The following is a 21,197-nucleotide window of genomic DNA, read 5'->3' on the forward strand; positions in this document are numbered from 1 at the left end:
TGTGTCTGAGCTCCTCGGGCTCTGTGACGGGGTCCTGCGCCTGCCCCGCAACCACAATGGCACTGGCGGCTTCTCCAGCAGCATCAGGAGGGGAAAGCTCGTCCTGCAGTGCTGAGGCTTCTCTACATTTGGGTTTGAGGATTCTTTTTTTCTCCTTTTCTCTGTGCCCCCCCAGAGCTGTGGTGGGTGCTGCAGTTGCTCCAGGGACCCGAGTTTTGGGCCAGGATGAAGCTCGGGGTGCTGAGCGGCAGCGGGGGCTGCACCGTCACCAGCGTCGGGGATGGGGACTCAATGCACCTGCTGCCTCCCGGACCCGTTAACCTGGAAGACAGACACTCCTATTTGGATTGATCAATGGCCCCTACCACTGGAAAAACTTCACGCCCTCCAAGAAATAGTTAACGAACAACTATCTATGGGACATATTGTACCCTCAACGAGTCCGTGGAACTCGCCTATCTTTGTTATTAAAAAACTGACTGGCAAGTGGCGCCTGCTCCATGACCTCAGAAAAATTAATGACGCTATGGAAGATATGGGGGCCCTGCAGCCTGGGCTTCCATCCCCTACCATGATCCCTCGAGATTGGCATTTAACTATCATAGACCTCAAAGATTGTTTTTTCAATATTTCATTGCATCCAGATGATGCCCCTAAATTTGCCTTTTCTGTGCCAAGCGTCAACATGCAAGCTCCTTTGCAAAGATACCAGTGGGTTGTGCTACCGCAGGGAATGAAAAATAGCCCTACAATATGCCAATGGTATGTAGCAAAGATACTTAGTCCTGTTAGAACTGCAGTGCCTGCTGCACTGTTATATCATTATATGGATGACATTCTAGTGGCAGCACAGCACCATGAAGTCATGGAGGAAGCTGTAGCCCTTGTCGTGGCTGCTGTAAAATCAGCAGACCTCTGTATTGCACCAGAAAAAATTCAAAGAATGCCACCTTGGAAATACTTAGGATGGCGTATAAGGGCTCAGACTGTTACCCCGCAACCCTTACAGATACAGGCAAATGTAAAGAACTTACATGATGTACAAAAACTGCTGGGTACAATCAATTGGGTCAGACCATTGTTAGGAATCAGTAATGCGGACCTTCGTCCCTTATTCGAAATGCTTAAAGGAAGCTCGGATTTAAACGCTCCGCGAACTCTTAGTCCTGAAGCCATAGCTTCCTTGCATAAAGCTGCAACAGCAATTGCCTCCAGACAAGCGCATCGATGGGAACCAGAATTGCCTTTTCAATTAATCATCCTTAATCCTGCTAGACAGCCTTATGCGCTCATTTTTCAATGGGACTGCCAGAAAACTGACCCTTTACTAATCATTGAATGGATTTTTCTGCCTAACCAAGCCACAAAGACGATTTCTACCCAACATGAGATGTTTGCATCTTTAATCATCAGGGCCAGACAGCGATTACTTACCCTGGCGGGCACGGACTTTGCCCTCATATGTATGCCAGTAACAACTGTTTACCTGCAATGGCTACAACAACAATCAGATGCACTAGGTATAGCCCTGACTGGCTATGCAGGCCAACTCACTTCTCATCCGCCTTCTCACAAGCTGTTAAGCATTGATTTTCGCCTTTTACCTGTTCCAAAGCGGAGTGACCAGCCTTTACAAGCCCTCACTGTATTCACAGATGGGTCTGGCAAATCTCACAAGTCTGTTATCCTTTGGTGGGATGACCAGCGGGAACAGTGGGGCTCAGATGTTCAGATTGTGCAGGGTTCTCCTCAAATAGTAGAATTATCTGCAGTTGTTCGAGTGTTTCGAAAATGGTCTATTCCTCTCAATATAATCACTGATTCTGCTTATGTTGCAGGAATTGTTAGCCGAGCAGAAGCTTCTGTGCTACGGGATATTTCTCATGCGGCACTGTTCAATCTGTTACAAGAACTCATTTTCCTGTTAGATTCCCGCCTTCACCCTTATTTTATTATGCATGTCCGATCTCACACTTCTCTACCTGGTTTTATTGCAGAAGGGAACCGACAAGCGGATTTGCTTACGCTACCGGTGCAGGTGTTACCAGATCGATTAGCGCAAGCTCGACTCAGCCACTCCTTTTTTCATCAAAATGCTGCAGGCCTTAAGCGTCAATTTGACCTCACTATACAACAAGCTCATAATATCATTGCGGTGTGTCCTGATTGTCAACGGCACTCTTTCCCTTCTATAGCAGAAGGAGTCAACCCCAGAGGGCTACAAAGCCTTCAACTCTGGCAAACAGATGTCACTCATTTTGCTGAATTTGGTCGTCTAAAGTTTGTTCATTGCTCTATTGATACATTTTCCGGAATGTTATTTGCCTCCTGTCATATAGGAGAAAAAGCACGCGATGTGCGAAAACATCTGATGCGCGCCTTTGCTACTTTGGGGGTACCCTCTCAAATCAAAACTGATAATGGCCCTGCATATGTATCTAAAACCTTGACGACCTTTTTTGCCTCTTGGGGTATATCACACATTACAGGTATCCCTCATTCTCCTACGGGACAAGCTTTGATAGAACGATCTCACCAAACCTTAAAACGTTTGTTATTAAAACAAAAAGGGGGAATAGGTATAGGGGCTGCTACACCAGAGGAGCGCTTACAGAAAGCCTTGTATGTTTTTAATTTTTTGAATTGTTCCCTGTTAGACAGCAATCCTCCAGTAGTTCGTCATTTTAGCACAAACACCCTTTTTGAACCCAAGATTAAGCCGCCAGTATTGATCCGGGACCCCGAAACAGGTAAAGTGATGGGACCCTATCCCCTTGTTACATGGGGTAGAGGTTATGCTTGTGTTTCCACAGAGAGAGGTCCTCGCTGGATCCCGGCAAAGAACGTGAGACCCTTCCGAGAAACATTGCAACGGCAGTCTTCTGATAACGCTCCAGAACCTGCGTTCGATGAGGAGAACGTTGCTCCCGAATGAATTCCGTCTCAGAAACAGATAAGCGAGAGTTTCAATGTCCAGACTGCGAAGTGTGCAATTTCTGGATCCTTAGAATTTGTGCTGACTGCGAAAGACCACAGTGGGTAAATAGGTGCCGCGTAAGACGGTGGTGTGACTATTGTTTGCAGGATTACCAAGGGCTCTTACAGAGGCTGTCAGTGGAAACTGGAATTGAGGGCGATAGAACTCGCTCCTATCAGGAAAAATTAGAAAAATGGCATAGATATATTTTTGAGCAATCAAATATTGTCCTTTGGAAAGCCATTGAATGTGATAAATCTGTTCCAGTACCACAGACTTTTGTCTGTCCCTGGCGCAAGTAAGCGATCCGTTTAGAACATGTTTAATTGGGTATCCATATGTACACCTAGACGATTTTCGAGGTTACGTTAACACCCCTGATTTGTCGAATGTACTCAATTCCTCATATTGGCAATGGAGGAGAAATAACAGTGACGGATGGTGTATAAAAAGTAGCGACTGGCCAGTAGAGCAGGGAGCCATGCTCCAGCAAGGCTTAATTCAAAGGCTCAATTTCTCTAATCACTTACCGTTTCAGGAACTGACACTTTGGGGCTCCTTCCCTCCACAGGGGGAATGGGAGAACATCTCAAATCGCGAAAATTGCTCTAATATGAGTCCGGAGATTCTTCCTGTTAACGGGACTGGAGTGGTCTATTTTGGTGATAGCTGGACTGGGTATTTGATTCGAGATGGTCACAAAGAGACATTAGATTCACTGATTCATTATCAAAACGTGTCAGGTAACTCTGGTCATTGGAACATTTCGATGAATACAGGGACTAGAGATGTGGCCGATATCACTGGACAGGTAAGGTTGCCAAAAGGCTATTTCTTGATTTGTGGAGATAGAGCATGGCCCGGAATTCCTTTTAAACCTGTGGGAGGACCTTGTTATATTGGGAGACTTACGCTGTTCGCACCTCATATGAGGGACGTGCTTAATCGTTCCCTGAGCAATAGTACCAGATCAAAAAGGTCATTGCGACAATTACAACCAGATTGCGATGATCGCGTCAATTTAGGGTCTTTAGGATCTACTATAGCTCTGTCCCTATTTTTGCCTGGTGGAATGGCCGCAAGCAATTGGAATAAAATAAAACAATTGGCATGCTGGGCTGTCAAAGAATTTAACACGACCTCTGACATTTTGTCAGGATTAGCTCAAGATGTAGATAGCTTACGACATGTAGTCTTACAGAATCGTGCTGCCATAGATTTTCTTTTACTAGCCCACGGACATGGATGTCAAGAATTTGAAGGAATGTGTTGCATGAATCTATCTGATCACTCTGTGAGCATTCATAAACAGATTGCAGAACTACGAGAAAGGATTCACAATGTGCAGGAAGGAATGGATGGACTCGATGGGTGGCTAGCTTCTTGGGGAATTACAGGGTGGATAAAAGATTTACTTAAACAGGGAATTTTGATCCTTTCAGTAATTTGTGTATTATTACTAACGATTCCATGTATTTTGCAGTGCTTACAAAAGTCGATAACCGCTTCAGTAAATAAGATTTTTCTTGTACAAGCACAAGACCTCCCGAAAACTCCCAATACAGAAATGTTGGTGAAGCAAGACGTCCTCGAACTGGTTGGGCGCCGACCTTGGGAAGAAGCATATGTTTGAAAACAAAAAGGGGGAGATGTGGGTTATCTTGGCTGTATTTATAGGCAATGTGCTGATTTTAGTTATTGGACCTGCTGTGTTAGCATGGGAAGTTACTGGGGGGTTGTGGAAAATTACAGCCGATGGGTGTAAGAACAAAGCACAGGAACTGGTGGTTTGGCAACAGTATCTTGTTATAGTCGCGCGAAGCTTTCCTAACACGAAAGGCATGTAGTTACAAGGACCTAAGATAAGATATGCATGCTTTCTTACTAACCTATCATGAGCTCAGCTTTTGTAATATGTATGAGCTAATTAGTTGGTATACCAATCAGTATAATCCACGATAGTAGTTGTAATGTATGTAACAGTATAAAAAGATTGTGTAGAGAACAATAAAGTGGATACTTTGCTTGCATCAAGTTGCGTCCCCGTCTCTTCATCGCGGCACCTCCCCACTTGCCACCATGAGCATCCCGGGCTGAAGGGGTCGGGGTGGGTTCCTACCTGGAGGAAAGAAGTTTTGGGGGAGCATGAATGGCTGTAGCAGCCGCAGGACCAGGCGGACCCAGGAGCCGTTCGCTGGGAACATCATGGTCGCTCTGACTGTTGGTAACTAAGGACTCTTTGGGGTGTCCCAGGAAGGAATGTTGGGGCTCCCAGTGTTCCGCCCCAGCCCAAGAGCCTCCCCAGCTCCCTTCAAATTTACCCCGTTCTCTTGCCCCACGTTGGGTGCCAATTATCTGTCGTGGGTTAAGATTGCGGGGTGACAATAAAACCCTGGCAGATGTATTGTTAACCCCCTCTCCGCCCCCCCCCAACTTCCCCCTCCCTCTCCCCCCTTTCCACTAAGGAGAGGCAATTGGGAGGAAAAGAAGCACAGAGTGAAGAGAGTTGGAAGAAATGAAAGATGTTTTACTAATGCTACTAATAAGAATAGAGAAAATAATACAAAATATACAAAACCAATCTTGAAAGTCTCAGCAACTGCAGAGCCGGCACCCAAAGTCCTGGATTAGACTCTGCAGCCAATCGGAGCTGGATTCAGTCTGTCACTAGGCCTCAGTTCGCAGGGACGACTAGCAAGGTCCTCTTCTAATGTCGGCCATGAGCAGAAGGGAAAAGGGAAAAGCACACGAGATCCTCGTGATCTCCCACTTTTATATGAAGTATTCACGTGAATGGGATGTTATACACAGTTGGTCAGTTTCTTGGTCTCTTGCTTCTCGTCGCCCCTCTTGCGAGATGTCCATCCGTGCTTATCAATAAGTTTGCATTCCATTGCTAGGTTTACCAAAACATGTGTCTGGTTCTCCAGGAAAATGCAGTTAATATGAAGCTTTAGCTGACAGGCAAATTCACTAAAAGAGAAACTTGTTTTTAGCAAAACCAGGACATTCCACCCCTTATAATATGCCATTCACTGAATGCTTAAACCTTATCAATACAATCTATCAATACAATCTAATTACTCACTACTAATATATATATATATACATATGTACATATATACACAGGAGTAATTAATCAGTGGACCATCCTTTAAAAAGTTCATTAAGTTCATTTTGTCACGACAGTCTCCCAGGGCAGGAAAAATGGTACAAGTGCATCTCATGACCACTGTTTGTGGGTTAAAGACATCAACTTCGAAGAAGTTGTCAGGCGCCACTCGAAGAAGCTAGCTCTGGTTTCATCATCACTGTCTTGATCTGGAAGACACTTATTAAACACTGTTAGCATGGCAATTCACATCATGCAGTTCAGTATTGAATATTTTCACCTAAACTCAAATCCCCTTGAGGTACACACCGAACTTCTCCATCCTTAAGCATCACCCACCAGGTGCTGCCAGATCCCTGGGCAAAAACAATCCCAGGAATGGGCTTGCCTTTGCCTGAGGCAGGAGGAACCCAGACTGCCTTTCCTAACATGTTTTTCATGTGTACTACAGGGACTTTATCTCCTTCTACAGTCCATAGAATTTCTGATTGGGCAGGCCCGGCTCGATTGGTTGATCCCCTGGTGTTGACCAACCAAGTGGCTTTTGCTAAATGTGAGTGCCAATTTTTAAAGGTTCCACCACCAAGTGCCTTTAGTGTTGTTTTTAGCAAACCATTGTACCTTTCAATTTTCCCAGAGGCTGGTGCATGATATGGAATATGATATACCCACTCAATACCATGTTCTTTGGCCCAATTGTCTATGATACTGTTTTTGAAATGAGTACCATTGTCTGATTCAATTCTTTCTGGCGTACCGTGTCGCCAAAGGACTTGCTTTTCAAGGCTCAAGGTAGTATTTCGGGCTGTAGCATGAGGTACGGCATATGTTTCCAACCATCCAGTGGTTGCTTCCACCATTGTAAGTACATAACGCTTACCTTGACGTGTTTGTGGAAGTGTAATATAATCAATCTGCCAAGCCTCTCCATACTTATACTTTAACCATCGCCCCCCATACCATACAGGCTTTAACCGTTTCGCTTGTTTGATTTCGGCGCAAGTCTCACATTCATGAATAACCTGTGAAATAGTGTCCATAGTTAAATCCACCCCTTGATCGCGAGCCCATTTATATGTTGCATCTCTGCCTTGATGCCCTGAAGCATCATGGGCCCACCGGGCTAGGAAAAGTTCACCTTTATGTTGCCAGTCCAAGTCCACCTCAGCTACTTGAATCTTAGCAGCTTGATCCGCTTGTTGGTTGTTTAGATGTTCCTCGGTGGCTCGACTTTTCGGCACATGAGCATCTACATGACGAACTTTCACAGGCAGGCTCTCTAGCCGAGCAGCAATGTCTTGCCACAGTGTGGCAGCCCAAATGGGTTTACCTCTGCGCTGCCAGTTGCTTTTCCTCCATTGCTATAGCCACCCCCACAAGGCATTTGCTACCATCCATGAGTCAGTATAGAGATAAAGTATTGGCCACTTCTCTCGTTCAGCAATGTCCAAAGCCAGCTGGATGGCTTTCACTTCTGCAAATTGACTAGATTCACCTTGTCCTTCAGTGGCTTCTGTAACTTGTCGTGTGGGACTCCACACAGCAGCTTTCCACCTTCGATGTTTTCCTACAAGACAACAGGATCCATCTGTGAACAGTGCATACTGCTTATCAGTCTCTGAAAGAGTATTATACGGTGGTGCTTCTTCAGCACGTTTTACTTCCTCATCTGGAGACATCCCAAAGTCTTTGCTTTCTGGCCAGTCTGTAATCACTTCTAAGATCCCTGGGCGATTGGGATTTCCAATTCAAGCTCGTTGCGTGATCAATGCAATCCATTTACTCCACGTAACTTCGGTTGCATGATGTGTAGAGGGAACCGTCCCTTTGAACATCCAGCTCAGCACCGGCAGTCGAGGTGCCAGGAGGAGCTGTGCTTCAGTACCGATCACTTCTGAAGCAGCTCGAACTCCTTCGTATGCTGCTAGTATCTCTTTTTCAGTTGGAGTGTAGTTGGCCTCAGATCCTTTGTATCCTCGACTCCATAAACCTAAGGGTCGACCTCGGGTTTCTCCTGGTGCTTTCTGCCAGAGGCTCCAGGTAAGTCCATTATCTCCGGCTGCAGTGTAGAGCACATTTTTAACATCTAGTCCAGTCCGAACTGGTCCAAGGGCCACCGCATGAGTTATCTCACGCTTAATTTGTTCAAAGGCTTGTCTTTGTTCAGGGCCCCACTCAAATTGGTTCTTTTTACGAGTCACTCGATAGAGAGGGCTCACAATCTGGCTGTAGTCAGGAATATGCATTCTCCAAAAACCTACAACGCCCAAGAAAGTCTGTGTCTCCTTTTTATTAGTAGGTGGAGACATTGCTGCAATTTTGTTGATCACATCCATTGGGATCTGACGACGGCCATCTTGCCATTTTATTCCTAAAAACTGTATCTCTCACGCAGGTCCCTTGACCTTGCTTCGTTTTATGGCAAAACCAGCATCCAAAAGAATCTGAATTATTCTCTCACCTTTCTCGAAGACTTCTTTCGCTGTGTCGCCCCATACGATGATGTCATCAATATATTGCAAGTGTTCTGGAGCTTTACCTTGCTCCAGCGTGGTCTGGATCAGTCCATGGCAGATGGTAGGACTGTGTTTCCACCCCTGGGGCAAGCGATTCCACGTGTACTGGATGCCCCTCCAGGTGAAAGCAAACTGCGGCCTGCACTCTGCTGCTACAGGAATAGAGAAAAATGCATTAGCAATGTCAATTGTAGCATCCCACTTGGCTGACTTTGACTCCAGTTCAAATTGCAGTTCTAGCATGTCAGGCACAGCAGCACTCAGTGGTGGTGTAACTTCATTCAGGCCACGATAGTCTACAGTTAGTCTCCACTCGTCACTAGACTTACGCACTGGCCAGATTGGGCTGTTAAAAGGTGAACGAGTCTTACTGATCACACCCTGGCTTTCCAATTGACGGATCAACTTCTGGATAGGAATCAAAGAGTCTCGGTTGGTGCGATATTGCCGACGATGCACTGTCGTGGTAGCAATTGGCACCTGCTGATCGTCAACCATCAGCAGTCCTACAACAGAAGGGTCATCTGAAAGACCAGGCAAATCAGACAGCTGTTCAATTTTCTCAGTGTCCACAGCTGCTATACCAAATGCCCACCTATACCCTTTTGGGTCCTTAAAATACCCTCTCCTGAGGTAGTCTATGCCAAGGATGCACGGAGCATCTGGACCAATCACAATGGGATGCTTTTGCCAGTTTTTTCCAGTTAGGCTCATTTCAGCCTCTACAACAGTCAGTTCCTGGGATCCCCCAGTCACTCCAACAATATTGATGGATTGTGTTCCTTTATAATTAGAAGGAATTATCGTGCACTGTGCACCAGTGTCCACTGAAGCTTTGTACTCCTGGGGGTGTGTTGTACCAGGCCATCGTATTTGTACAGTCCAATAAACTCTGTTATCCCTTTCCTCCACCTGGTTGGAGGCAGGGCACCTCTAATTTCTGTTTTGTGCAGTCTCTGCGTGTGAATTAGAGGTTAATCAGAATCTCTTCTGCTCCTTTTGTAAACTGGAGCAGCCACCTTCCTAGGAGTTTTTCCTTTTAGCTCACGTACTCGTTCTTGAAGTTCTGAGGCAGGTCTTCCATGCCACTTATTCATGTTTTCTCCCTGCTCATGTAGGAAGAACCACAGTGAACCTCTTTGTGTGGGCTGCCTCTGTCCTCTCTCTCGAGATTGGAAACGCCTTTTCCTAATAGCTGAAACATAGGTTTGTGCAGGTCGTGAATGGTATGTGTCTTCTCTGAGTTCTTTGATTTCTTGCAATATCTTTTCAAACCGGTCATCAGATTTTTCACACAGTTTCTCTACAGCAGAGACACAAGCCCGTAGAGAACCAGCAAGGCTGTCCTCAAAGTTCCGGAGCTGCTCAATCACTTCATTAATCTCTTGTAGACCTCCAGCTGACCAGACCATTCCTGCCAATGACCTAGCATATGCAGGGGGTGCACTTTGTACAAATCTGCGCCGCAGAGATCATGTACAATTGATTCTATCTGGGTATGTCCCCTCTTGGTTGTCTGATCCAAAATAGATAATCTCTCGCACAGCTAATTCTCTCAGGAACTGAATACCTCTCTCCATAGTATTCCATTTCCCTAACTTGGATATACAATCTTCCTTGTAGGGAAATCTTACTTTCATAGCTGCCAGGAGTCGGGTCCAGAGACTAGTGGCATTAGACTCTCTTGAAATTGCACTATCAATGGTGGAATCTCTTGACAGAGATCCCAGCTGCCTGGCTTCACCACCTTCCAATTCAATTGTTTCTGCCCCATTGTCCCAGCATCGGAGCAGCCAGGTTAAAATATTCTCGCCTTCACGACGACTAAAGTCTTTTCTCAGATCTCTCAGCTCACCTGGAGAAAAGGACCGAGTGGTGGTCACTTCATCTCCTCCCTGTCCTGATGATGCCCCTTGGGTTGATGTTGGCCCTGTGCCATCATCTGCTGCACGGGTAGTCTTTCTAGTGACTTTCTTACAACCGGCAACTGATGCTGATATGGGTTCACCATCATTTGATTTATTTCCAGAGTCTGAATGACTGTCACAGTGGTTACAGCAGCAACAGTGCCCAGTGTGTGAAGAAGGGGGGGTTGCCTTGTTAGCCTTTGAGGCTGGAGAAGTAATGTTATCTGCAGCGACCTTGGCAGAGGAACTCTGCGGAGGAGCTGTAGCTTCAGCCTGCGAAGCCGCCGTTGGGGGGGCAGTGGCTGCAGCGGCAGCTTTTGCTGTTTTGCTCTTTCTCAAGCAGCTCGGAGTGCTTTTTGCTAAAGCTTCCGAAGATGCACCGCAAATCTCAGGACAACAAAGAGACGCAAACCTCCTGTTGAACGCCATTTCTCTTAACAGAAGCACAAACTGACACACATTCAGCAAACCAGATAACACCATCACAGTTCTATCAAAACTCCAAGGATATTCAAAGCTCTCTAAAACATTTGCGAATTGTCCTAGCGAAAAAACGAAAGTATTGTTACTCAGCCTTTCTAAAGATTCGCTTGACCAATTAGCAAACACAGAGCCGTACTGCTCTTTAATCTCTCCTGGAGGCTTTTCAAGGTAAAGCAGAAGCGAGCAGAAATTCATTAGCAGCTGCAGTATAATGAAATAAACCAGTGAAAAACCACACAGCATCATCATGACCATTGTCCAGTTCCTTGTTGTTATATAATGAATACTTCTATTTAAAAAGAAAGCCCAACACAGATATGGAATCAGTGAGCACAATGTAGAAAATAACTGATACAACTTATGCCATAACATCTTTAAATCAGTGTAATTCACTTTGCCTTAATACAACTAAATAATATCCAAAGCAAACGGACGCGCGTGTATCACAACTCTATGAGTAGGCACTGTGCCAAGAGAACTGAAAGGTACATCAGAGCAGTGGAAAAGCCAAAAATCTTCAAATTTACCCCTTTCTCTTGCCCCACGTTGGGCGCCAATTATCTGTCAAGGGTTAAGATTGCGGGGTGACAATAAAACCCTGGCAGATGTATTGTTAATCCCCTCCCCCCCCCCCCCACCTCCCCCTCCCTCTCCCCCCTTTTCACTAAGGAGAGGTGATTGGGATGAAAAGAAGCACAGAGTGAAGAGAGTTGGAAAAAAAATTAAAGATGTTTTACTAATGCTGCTAATAAGAATAGAGAAAATAATACAAAATATACAAAACCAATCTTGAAAGTCTCAGCAACTGCAGAGCCGGCACCCAAAGTCCTGGATTAGACTCTGCAGCCAATCGGAGCTGGATTCAGTCTGTCACTAGGCCTCAGTTCGCAGGGACGACTAGCAAGGTCCTCTTCTAATGTCGGCCATAAGCAGAAGGGAAAAAGGCAAAAGGGGAAAAGCGACGAGATCCTCGTGATCTCCCACTTTTATATGAAGTATTCACGTGAATGGAATGTTATACACAGTTGGTCAGTTTCTTGGTCTCTTGTTTCTCGTCGCCCCTCTCGCGAGATATCCATCTGTGCTTATCAATAAGTTTGCATTCCATTGCTAGGTTTACCAAAACATGTGTCTGGTGCTCCAGGAAAATGCAGTTAATATGAAGGCTTTAGCTGACAGGCAAATTCACTGAAAGAGAAACTTGTTTTTAGCAAAACCAGGACACCCCCCAGCAACCCAGATCCCTTTCTGCAGGGCTGCTCTCCAGCTGCTCCTCTCCCCATTTACACTTGTGCAGCTGCTGCCCCCTCACAGGGGCAGAACCCGCATTTGGGCTTGTTACACATCAACCATTCGTCATCGCCCAATGCTCCAGTCTGTCCAGATGCCTCTGCAGGGCCTCTCGTCTCTTGAGAAGCTCAACACGGAATCACAGACTGGTTGGGGTTGGGAAGGACCTCTGGAGATCACCTAGTCCAACCCACCTGCTAGACCGGGTTCACCAGAGCAGATGGCACAGAATGGCATCTATGTGTGTTCTGAGTGTTTCCAGAGGAGGAGACTCTCCATCCTCTCTAGGCAGCCTGTTCCAGGGCTCTGGCACCCTCACAGTAAAGAAGTTTCTCCTAATGTCGAGACAGATCCTCCTGTGTGTCATTCTGTGCCCGTTGCCCCTCACCCTGTCATTGGGCACCACTGAAAAGAGTTTGGCCCATCCTCTTCACACCCACCCTGGGGATATTTAGCAGCATAAACACGATCCCCTGTCAGCTTGTCTTCTCCAGGCCAAACAGACCAAGTTCTCTCAGTCTTGCCTCTTCAGAAAGAAGCTCCAGAGCCCTCATCATCTCTGTGTCTCTCCACTGGACTCTCTCCAGTAATTCCTTCTCCTTTGTAAGCTGGGGAGCCCAGAGCTGGACACACAACTCCAGATGCGGCCTCACCAGGGTAGATCAGAGAGGGAAGATAATCTGCCTCGACCTGCTGGTCACGCTCTTCCTAATGCTCCCCAGGAGACTCTTGGCCACAAGGGCACATTGCTGCCTCATGGTCAACCTGTTGTCCACCAACTTGGGAGAAGACTCATCGGCTTCTCTTTCTGCTCAGGGCCTGTAGGAAACACCCACAACACATCACCCCATGTTAGTCTGGCCCTTCATTTTTACCCATAAGCTCTGGACTCATTTTTCATCCCCTCAGGCAGAGCTTGATACATTCGAGTTGCTCTCTCACATAAAGCACAACTCCCCCACTGCCCTTGCTGGTCTGTCTTTCCAAAAAAGTACAGACCCTTCCAGTTGTGTGAGCTGTGCCACCGTGTCTCTAGAATGGCAAAGAGATCGTGGCTGTGTGACCATACTCGGATCTCTCGCTGTTCCTGTTTGTTCGCCGTGCTGCGTGCGTTGGTGCACAGACATTTCAGAGAAGGAAACGAGTGTGCAGGTTTCCCGTGAGGTCTGCAGAAGGATCCACCACAGCCATACACACCCTGGAGCTGGTTGGCCTTCTGGTCCTCATCTTGGGAGGCAGCTCAGGAACATTTGTTGCTTCTCTGGTTGGCCTGGCTTATTTTCCCCAGTTGGATGTGTTGGCATGGGTTTTGCCACTTTGGACACTGTCCCCGAGCCCTTCAGCTGAAAGCCCACCTCACCAAGTTGGCCAGCCTGCTGCCAAACATTCCCTCGCCTCTTCTAGACAGGTGGATCCCATCCCTCCCTAGCTGCTTATAGTCATCAATGTCCCATTGTCATAGCAGCCAAAACCCTTAGGACACCACCAGCCACAAAGCATGGAGTTGATGTGCATTATACATCTCTTTCTGTCTGCACCCTTTCCTTTAATTGGTAGAAGGGAGGAAAAGATGACCTGGGCATCAGATTTATTCACTTGTACCCCAAGGCTTTCTGGTCTTCCTTGACAGTACCCAGGCTGGGACTTGCGGTGCCATTGGTGCCCACGTGGAAGAGCGGCTGTGCTGTACAGGGGCAAAGCGAGACCAGACCTGCAAAGGGATGGCCATGGACAGGGAGGTGAACTTCAGCTACTGCAGGAACCAGCTGGAGAACAACATTTCTGAGGAGTGAGGATGGCTGCTGGGCATGACGGGATGGTTGGGAAGAACCGCTCAAGGCTGCATGGAAGTAGAACTGGTTGGGATGATGAAACTGGTGAAAAGGCAGGTTAGTAGCTCCATAACCACCACTGAGAGCGGGTCATCCCCATCCCTGCTGCTCAGCCAAACCAGAGTGCCCATGCAACCCAGGTGTGATGTCACGGCTCGTGTTCCATCTGCAGCGCTGGTGCCTGGCAACAAGCACACCACAGCGACCCTCTCCATCTCTCAGCACTGCCCACCTTGTCTGCTCCTCTTGCTTTCTTCCCGCTTACCCTGCTCCCAGTCCAGCCCTTCTCTCCCATTCCCAGTGCCTCGACTGCATAACCCAACCCTTCTCGCCTACACCCAGCACCTCAGTCCCTTTTTTCTGCTCAACCCGTCTTTTGTTGTGAAGCTCCGGAGCAAGAGGAGACTTGTGTTGCTGGAGGTACAGTCCCGCTCCATGGCTTTGGGCACCTCCACTGCCCGGGCAGGCGGGAGCAGGCACTGCGGGGATGGCGTGGGGTGGGGACCCCATTCTGGGGAGCTTGGGGACCAGGAGCTCAGCTCATCCTCTCCAGCCACCCCTGCAAGGCCACGGGCTGGGAGAAGCCCTTCTGGGCTGCTCGTCCCCTGCTGAAATTGAGCATCCCTGCCTGTGGGACACGTCCCCATGGGAGCCCAGGGCACCCCGGGCTCGTGTCAGAGGGATGCTCAGCAGGAGCAGCTGGTGCTGCCTGGAGCCTGAGCCCGTGCCTCCTCTGCCCCTTTCCAGGCTGGAGCCAGGGCAGCCCAGCCCTGCCTGGGGAGCAGCGCACAGCCAAGAAAACACCTGTGCAAGGTAAGGAGCTTCTGGGCACCAAGGCAGGTGTGGGGCTGGGGTCTGTGCCTGTGACACCCCATGGGGCAGGGACATGGCTGCTCACCCCTGCCCTCTCTGCTCCCACAGACCTGCAAGAACACCGAGCTCCCTAAGATGCCGAAGCGCACAAAGCACGGGATACTCCGGATGCAGGTGCTGGCCCGTGGGTGCTGGTGGCCCACGAGCTGCCCCAAGTCCAGGCAGCTCCTGCTGGCGAAGTGCCCGGGGGACCCATCACCCCACAGCACTCCCTGGGCAGCAAGAGGGGTCAGGGGTGCTGAGACCCCTGTCCCACAGCTCTGCTGAGCTGCCCAGGGCAGGACCAATGCACTTTTCTGCTTGGCTTTTGCCTTAGGCTACACCACACTGTGCTGGGGGCTGGAGAGCCAGTTGCTGCATGGGGGCTGAGCAGGTAGAGGAGATGGAGGTGGATGAAAACATTGAAGAAGACATGGAGGTGGATCAAGTGCAGATGGATGAAGACATGGAAGTGGATGAGGATGCAGAGGAAGAAATGGAAGTGGACAGTGACATGTTAGAGGAAATGGAAGTGGATGGGTAGATGATATGTTGATGATGGGCTTGGTGGGGTGGGATAGACAGAAGAGGGAGTTAGTAGTTTGTTGTGTGTATTTACATAGTGTATTGATTTGTAGTGTGTGTTTATTGATAGTGTAGTGTATGTTTATGTTGTATGTATTAAGTAGCATGTTGATTGTATTTCGTTTGTTGTAGTTCGGGTTTCTTTCTCTAAATAGGTTTACTTTTCTGTTTTTTCCTGTAAATATATTTATTCATGTTTTTTCAGACCTGCACTCTCTGTCTTTTTCTGGTATTTGCCAAGTTGTGGTTTCCGCTCACTCTGGGTTCCTGGGGCTGGAGGTGGCTGGGGGTGCTGGCACGGCCGCCCTGGGGACAGGGGGTCCCTGTGCACAGAGTGGTCCCACTTGCAGTGCTCACGGCACTGGGCACCAGTGGGGTTGGTTCATGGGCTGCTGGAAAGCGGTGCCCCCAACAGGAAAGCTGCCACCAGCAACAAGTGAGCTCTTACGTGACCAGGACCTGCATGGATACCATCAAAAGAAATACAGAAGGACTCGTGGGCAACAGGGAGGTTGCCTTGGGCATAGTGACCATGAAATGACGGAGTTTTCCGTTCTTGGAGAAGTTAGCAGGATGCTCAGCAGAACTGCCACCTTGGACTTCCAAGGGGTAAACTTGGACCTGTTCAGGAGCCTGCTTGGCAGAGTCCATTGGGAAGCAGTCCTGAAGGACAAAGCAGCCCAGGAAAACTGGTCTCTCTTCAAGAAGGAAATCTTAGAGGCACAGAAGCACGCTGTCCCTGTCTGCCTAAAGACGAGATGGCGGGGAAGAATTTCTGGCCTAGCTGAATAGAGAGCTGCAGCTGGAACTTGGGAATAAAGGGAGAATTGATAAGCTTTGCAAGGAGGGGCAGGCTGCTCAAGAGGAATACAAGAATGCCGCAAAGTTATGCAGGGAGAAAATTAGAAAGGCCACAGACCAACTAGAGCTGAGCCTGGGCACCACTGCGAAAGGCAACAAGAAATGTTCCTATAAATATATGAGCAACAAAAGGAGGGCTAAACGGAATCTCCATCCCCGGATCGGTACGGGGGAAACACAGCGACAGAAGACGAGGGAAAGGCTGAAGTACTAAATGCCTTCTTTGCCTCAGTCTTTAAGAGTCAGAGCGGTTGTGCTCCAGGTACCCAGCCCCCTGAGACAGGAGGCAGGCTTAGGGTGCAGAATGAAGCCCCAGTAATCCAAGGGGAAATGGTTAACCACCTGTTACACCACTTGCACACCCACAAGTCTATGGGGCCAGATGGGATATACCCAAGGGTGCTGAGGGAGCTGGCCAAGGTGATCACTAAGCCACTTTGCACTATCTATCAGCAATCCTGGTTACCTGGGGAGGCCCCAGTTCACAGGCAGTTGGCTAATGTGACGCCCATCCACAAGAAGAGCTGGAAGGAAGATCCGGGGAACTACAGACCTGTCAGTCTGGTCTCGGTGCCAGGGAATGTCATGGAGCAGAACATCCCGAGTGATATCACACAGCACATACAAGAAAACCATGTGATCAGGCCCACTCAACATGGTTTGTGAAAGGCAGGTCCTGCTTCACCAACCGGATGTCCTTCTACAACAAGGTGACCCACCTAGTAGATGAGGGAAAGGCCGTGGATGTTGTGTAATTAGACTTCAGTAAAGCCTTTGACACCGCATCCCACAGCATCTCCTGGAGAAGCTGCAGCTCATGGCCTGCTTGGGTGTACTCTTTGGCGGGTAAAGAACTTCTCCCCAAGTAGCAAGAGACAAGAGGCCTCACATTGCGCCAGGGGAGGTTAAGATGGGGTATTAGGAAAAAATTCTCAATGGCCCTGCCTCTGGCAGAAAGCATCAGGAGAAACCCGAGGTCGACCCTTAGGTTTTTGGAGTCGAGGATACAAAGGATCTGAGGCCAACTATACTCCAACTGAAAAAGAGATACTGGCCACATATGCAGGAGTCCGAGCTGCTTCAGAAGTGATCGGTACTGAAGCACAGCTCCTCCTGGCACCTCGACTGCCGGTGCTGAGCTGGATGTTCAAAGGGACGGTTCCCTCTACACATCATGCAACCGATGTTACGTGGAGTAAATGGATTGCACTGATCACGAAACGAGCTCGAATTGGAAATCCCAATTGCCCAGGGATCTTAGAAGTGATTACAGACTGGACAGAAAGTAAAGGCACTGGGATGTCTCCAGATGAGGAAGAAGTAACACGTGCTGAAGAAGCACCACCGTATAATACCCTTTCAGAGACTGATAAGCAGTATGCACTGTTCACAGATGGATCCTGTTGTCTTGTAGGAAAACATCGAAGGTGGAAAGCTGCTGTGTGGAGTCCCACATGACAAGTTACAGAAGCCATTGAAGGATAACGTGAATCCAGTCAATTTGCAGAAGTGAAAGCCATCCAGCTGGCTTTGGACATTGCTGAACGAGAGAAGTGGCCAATACTTTATCTCTATACTGACTCATGGATGGTAGCAAATGCCTCGTGGGGGTGGCTATAGCAATGGAGGAAAAGCAACTGGCAGCGCAGAGGTAAACCCATTTGGGCTGCCACACTGTGGCAAGACATTGCTGCTCGGCTAGAGAGCCTGCCTGTGAAAGTTCGCCATGTAGATGCTCATGCGCCTAAAAGTCGAACCACCGAGGAACATCGAAACAACCAACAAGCGGATCAAGCTGCTAAGATTAAAGTAGCTGAGGTGGACTTGGACTGGCAACATAAAGGTGAACTTTTCCTAGCCTGGTGGGTCCATGATGCTTCAGGGCATCAAGGTAGAGATGCAACATAGAAATGGGCTCGCGATCGAGGGGTGGATTTAACTATGGACACTATTTCACAGGTTATTCATGAATGTGAAACTTGCGCCGAAATCAAACAAGCGAAACGGTTAAAGCCTGTATGGTATGGGGGGCCATGGTTAAAGTATAGGTATGGAGAGGCTTGGCAGATTGATTATATTACACTTCCACAAACACGTCAAGGTAAGTGTTATATACTTACAATGGTGGAAGCAACCACTGGATGGTTGGAAACATATGCCGTACCTCATGCTACAGCCCGAAATACTATCTTGGGCCTTGAAAAGCAAGTCCTTTGGCGACACGGTACGCCAGAAAGAATTGAATCAGACAATGGTACTCATTTCAAAAACAGTCTTATAGACAATTGGGCCAAAGAACACGGTACTGAGTGGGTAAATCATATTCCATATCATGCACCAGCCTCTGGGAAAATTGAAAGGTACAATGGTTTGCTAAAAACTACACTAAAGGCATTGGGTGTGGAACCTTTAAAAACTGGGATTCACATTTAGCAAAAGCCACTTGGTTGGTCAACACCAGGGGATCAACCAATCGAGCCGGGCCTGCCCAATCAGAAATTCTACGGACTGTAGAAGGAGATAAAGCCCTGTAGTACACATGAAAAACATGTTAGGAAAGGCAGTCTGGGTTCCTCCTGCCTCAGGCAAAGGCAAGCCCATTCGCGGGATAGTTTTTACCCAGGCCCTGGCAGCACATGCTGGGTGATGCATAAGGATGGAGAAGTTCAGTGTTTACCTCAAGGGGATTTGAGTTTAGGTGAAAATATTCAATACTTAATTGCATGATGTGAATTGCTGCACAAACAGTGTTTCATAAGTGTCTTTCAGACGAAGACGGTGATGATGAAACCAGCGCTCGCTTCTTCGAGTGGCGCCTGACAACTTCTCTGAAACTGATAAGAGTCTTTTAACCCACAAACAGTGGTCATGAGATGCACTAGATGCACCATTTTTCCTGCCCTGAGAGACTGTCGTGACGACATGAACTTAATGAACTTTTCAAAGGATGGTCCACTGATTAAGATTAATTACTCCTGTGTATATATGTACATATGTGTATATATATATTAGTAGTGATTAATTAGATTGTATTGATAGTTTGTATTGATAAGGTTTAGGTATTCTGTGAATGGCATATTATAAGGGGTGGAATGTCCTGGTTTTGTTAAAAAACAAGTTTCTCTTTTAGTGAATTTGCCTGTCAGCTCAAGCTTCATATCAGCTGCATTTTCCTGGAAAACCAGATCCATTTTTTGGTGAAAATAGCAATGTAATGCGAGGTTATTGATAAGCATGGATGGACATCTCATGAGAGGGGTGACGAGAAACCAGTGACCAAGAAACTGACCAACTATGTATAACATCAAACCGCTGACCAAGAAACTGACCAACTGTGTATAACATCCCATTCACGTGATACTTCATATAAAAGTGGGAGATCACGAGGATCTCATCCCTTTTCCTTATTGCGACATTAGGAGAGGACGTTGCGAGTTGTCCCTGCAAACTGAGGCCAGTGAGAGACTGAATCCAGCTCCGGTTGGCTGTAGAGTCCACTCCAGGACTTCGGGTGTCGGCTCTGCAGTTATTGGGACTTTTCAGATTGATTTTGTATATTTTGTATCATTTTCTCTATTCTTATCAGTAGCATTAATAAAACATTTCTAATTTTTCCAACTCTCTTCTCTCTGTCCTTCTTTCCCTCCCGATGGCCTGTCCTGAGTGGGAAGGGGGGAGAGGGAGGGGCAAAAGGGGGAAGTGGAGGGAGGAGAGCAGGTTAACAATACATCTTCAAGTGTTTTATTCTCACCCCGCAATCTAAACCCTCGACAACAGCTTACAAAGGAGAAGGAATTACTGGAGAGAGTCCAGTGGAGAGACACAGAGATGATGAGGGCTCTGGAGCTTCTTTCTGAAGAGGCAAGACTGAGAGAACTTGGTCTGTTTGGCCTGGAGAAGACAAGCTGACAGGGGATCGTGTTTATGCTGCTAAATATCCCCAGGGTGGGTGTAAAGAGGATGGGCCCGACTCTTTTCAGTGGTGCCCAATGACAGGGTGAGGGGCAACAGGCACAGAATGACACACAGGAGGATCTGTCTTGACATGAGGAGAAACCTCTTTATTGTGAGGGTGCCAGAGCCCTGGAACAGGCTGTCTAGAGAGGATGGAGAGTCTCCTCCTCTGGAGACACTCAGAACACACGTAGATGCCATTCTGTGCCATCTGCTCTGGTGAACCCGGTCTAGCAGGTGGGTTGGACTAGGTGATCTCCAGAGGTCCTTCCCAACCCCAACCAGTCTGTGATTCCGTGTTGAGCTTCTCAAGAGACAAGAGGCCCTGCAGAGGCATCTGGACAGACTGGAGCATTGGGCTATGATGAATGGTTGATGTGTAACAAGCCCAAATGCGAGTTCTGCCCCTGTGAGGGGGCAACAGCTGCACAAGTGTAAACGGGGAGAGGAGCAGCTGGAGAGCAGCCCTGCAGAAAGGGATCTGGGGTGCTGAGGGGGCAGCGGCTCAGGAGCCAGCAGTGTGCCCGGGCTCGGACAGGGCAAACGTCGTTTTGGGGACGTCAAACACAGCCAGACCAGCCAGCCAAGAGAGGGGATTGTCCCACTGGGTCCAGGCTTGGTGCAGCCTCACCTGGAGCACTGTGTGTCGGGCTAGGCCCCACCATTTGAGAAGGACTCGAATGTCCTTGCATGCGTCCAGAGGAGAGGAACAGCTCCCACTGGCTCCAGCCCAGAGGCTTCTGCAAGCTGGGAGCAACCCTGGTCCTGACCCCAGCCTGATGGGGAACAGCTCCAAAGCCCTGCGCATGTGTAGGTTCAGAGCCTTAA

At 48.0% G+C, this 21,197-nt stretch overlaps 1 long non-coding RNA gene across 1 annotated transcript; it reads left to right on the plus strand.

The window, feature by feature from the left end:
- The first annotated feature begins 321 nt into the window (after positions 1 to 321).
- Positions 322 to 5,007, plus strand: LOC135576581 (uncharacterized). The gene is made up of 2 exons (XR_010468371.1): positions 322 to 3,788; positions 4,461 to 5,007. It is a non-coding gene; the product is annotated as an uncharacterized LOC135576581 (long non-coding RNA).
- Positions 5,008 to 21,197: the final 16,190 nt, after the last annotated feature.

Source organism: Columba livia, chromosome 28 (genome assembly GCF_036013475.1).
Source record: "Columba livia isolate bColLiv1 breed racing homer chromosome 28, bColLiv1.pat.W.v2, whole genome shotgun sequence".
Classification (NCBI taxonomy): domain Eukaryota; kingdom Metazoa; phylum Chordata; class Aves; order Columbiformes; family Columbidae; genus Columba; species Columba livia.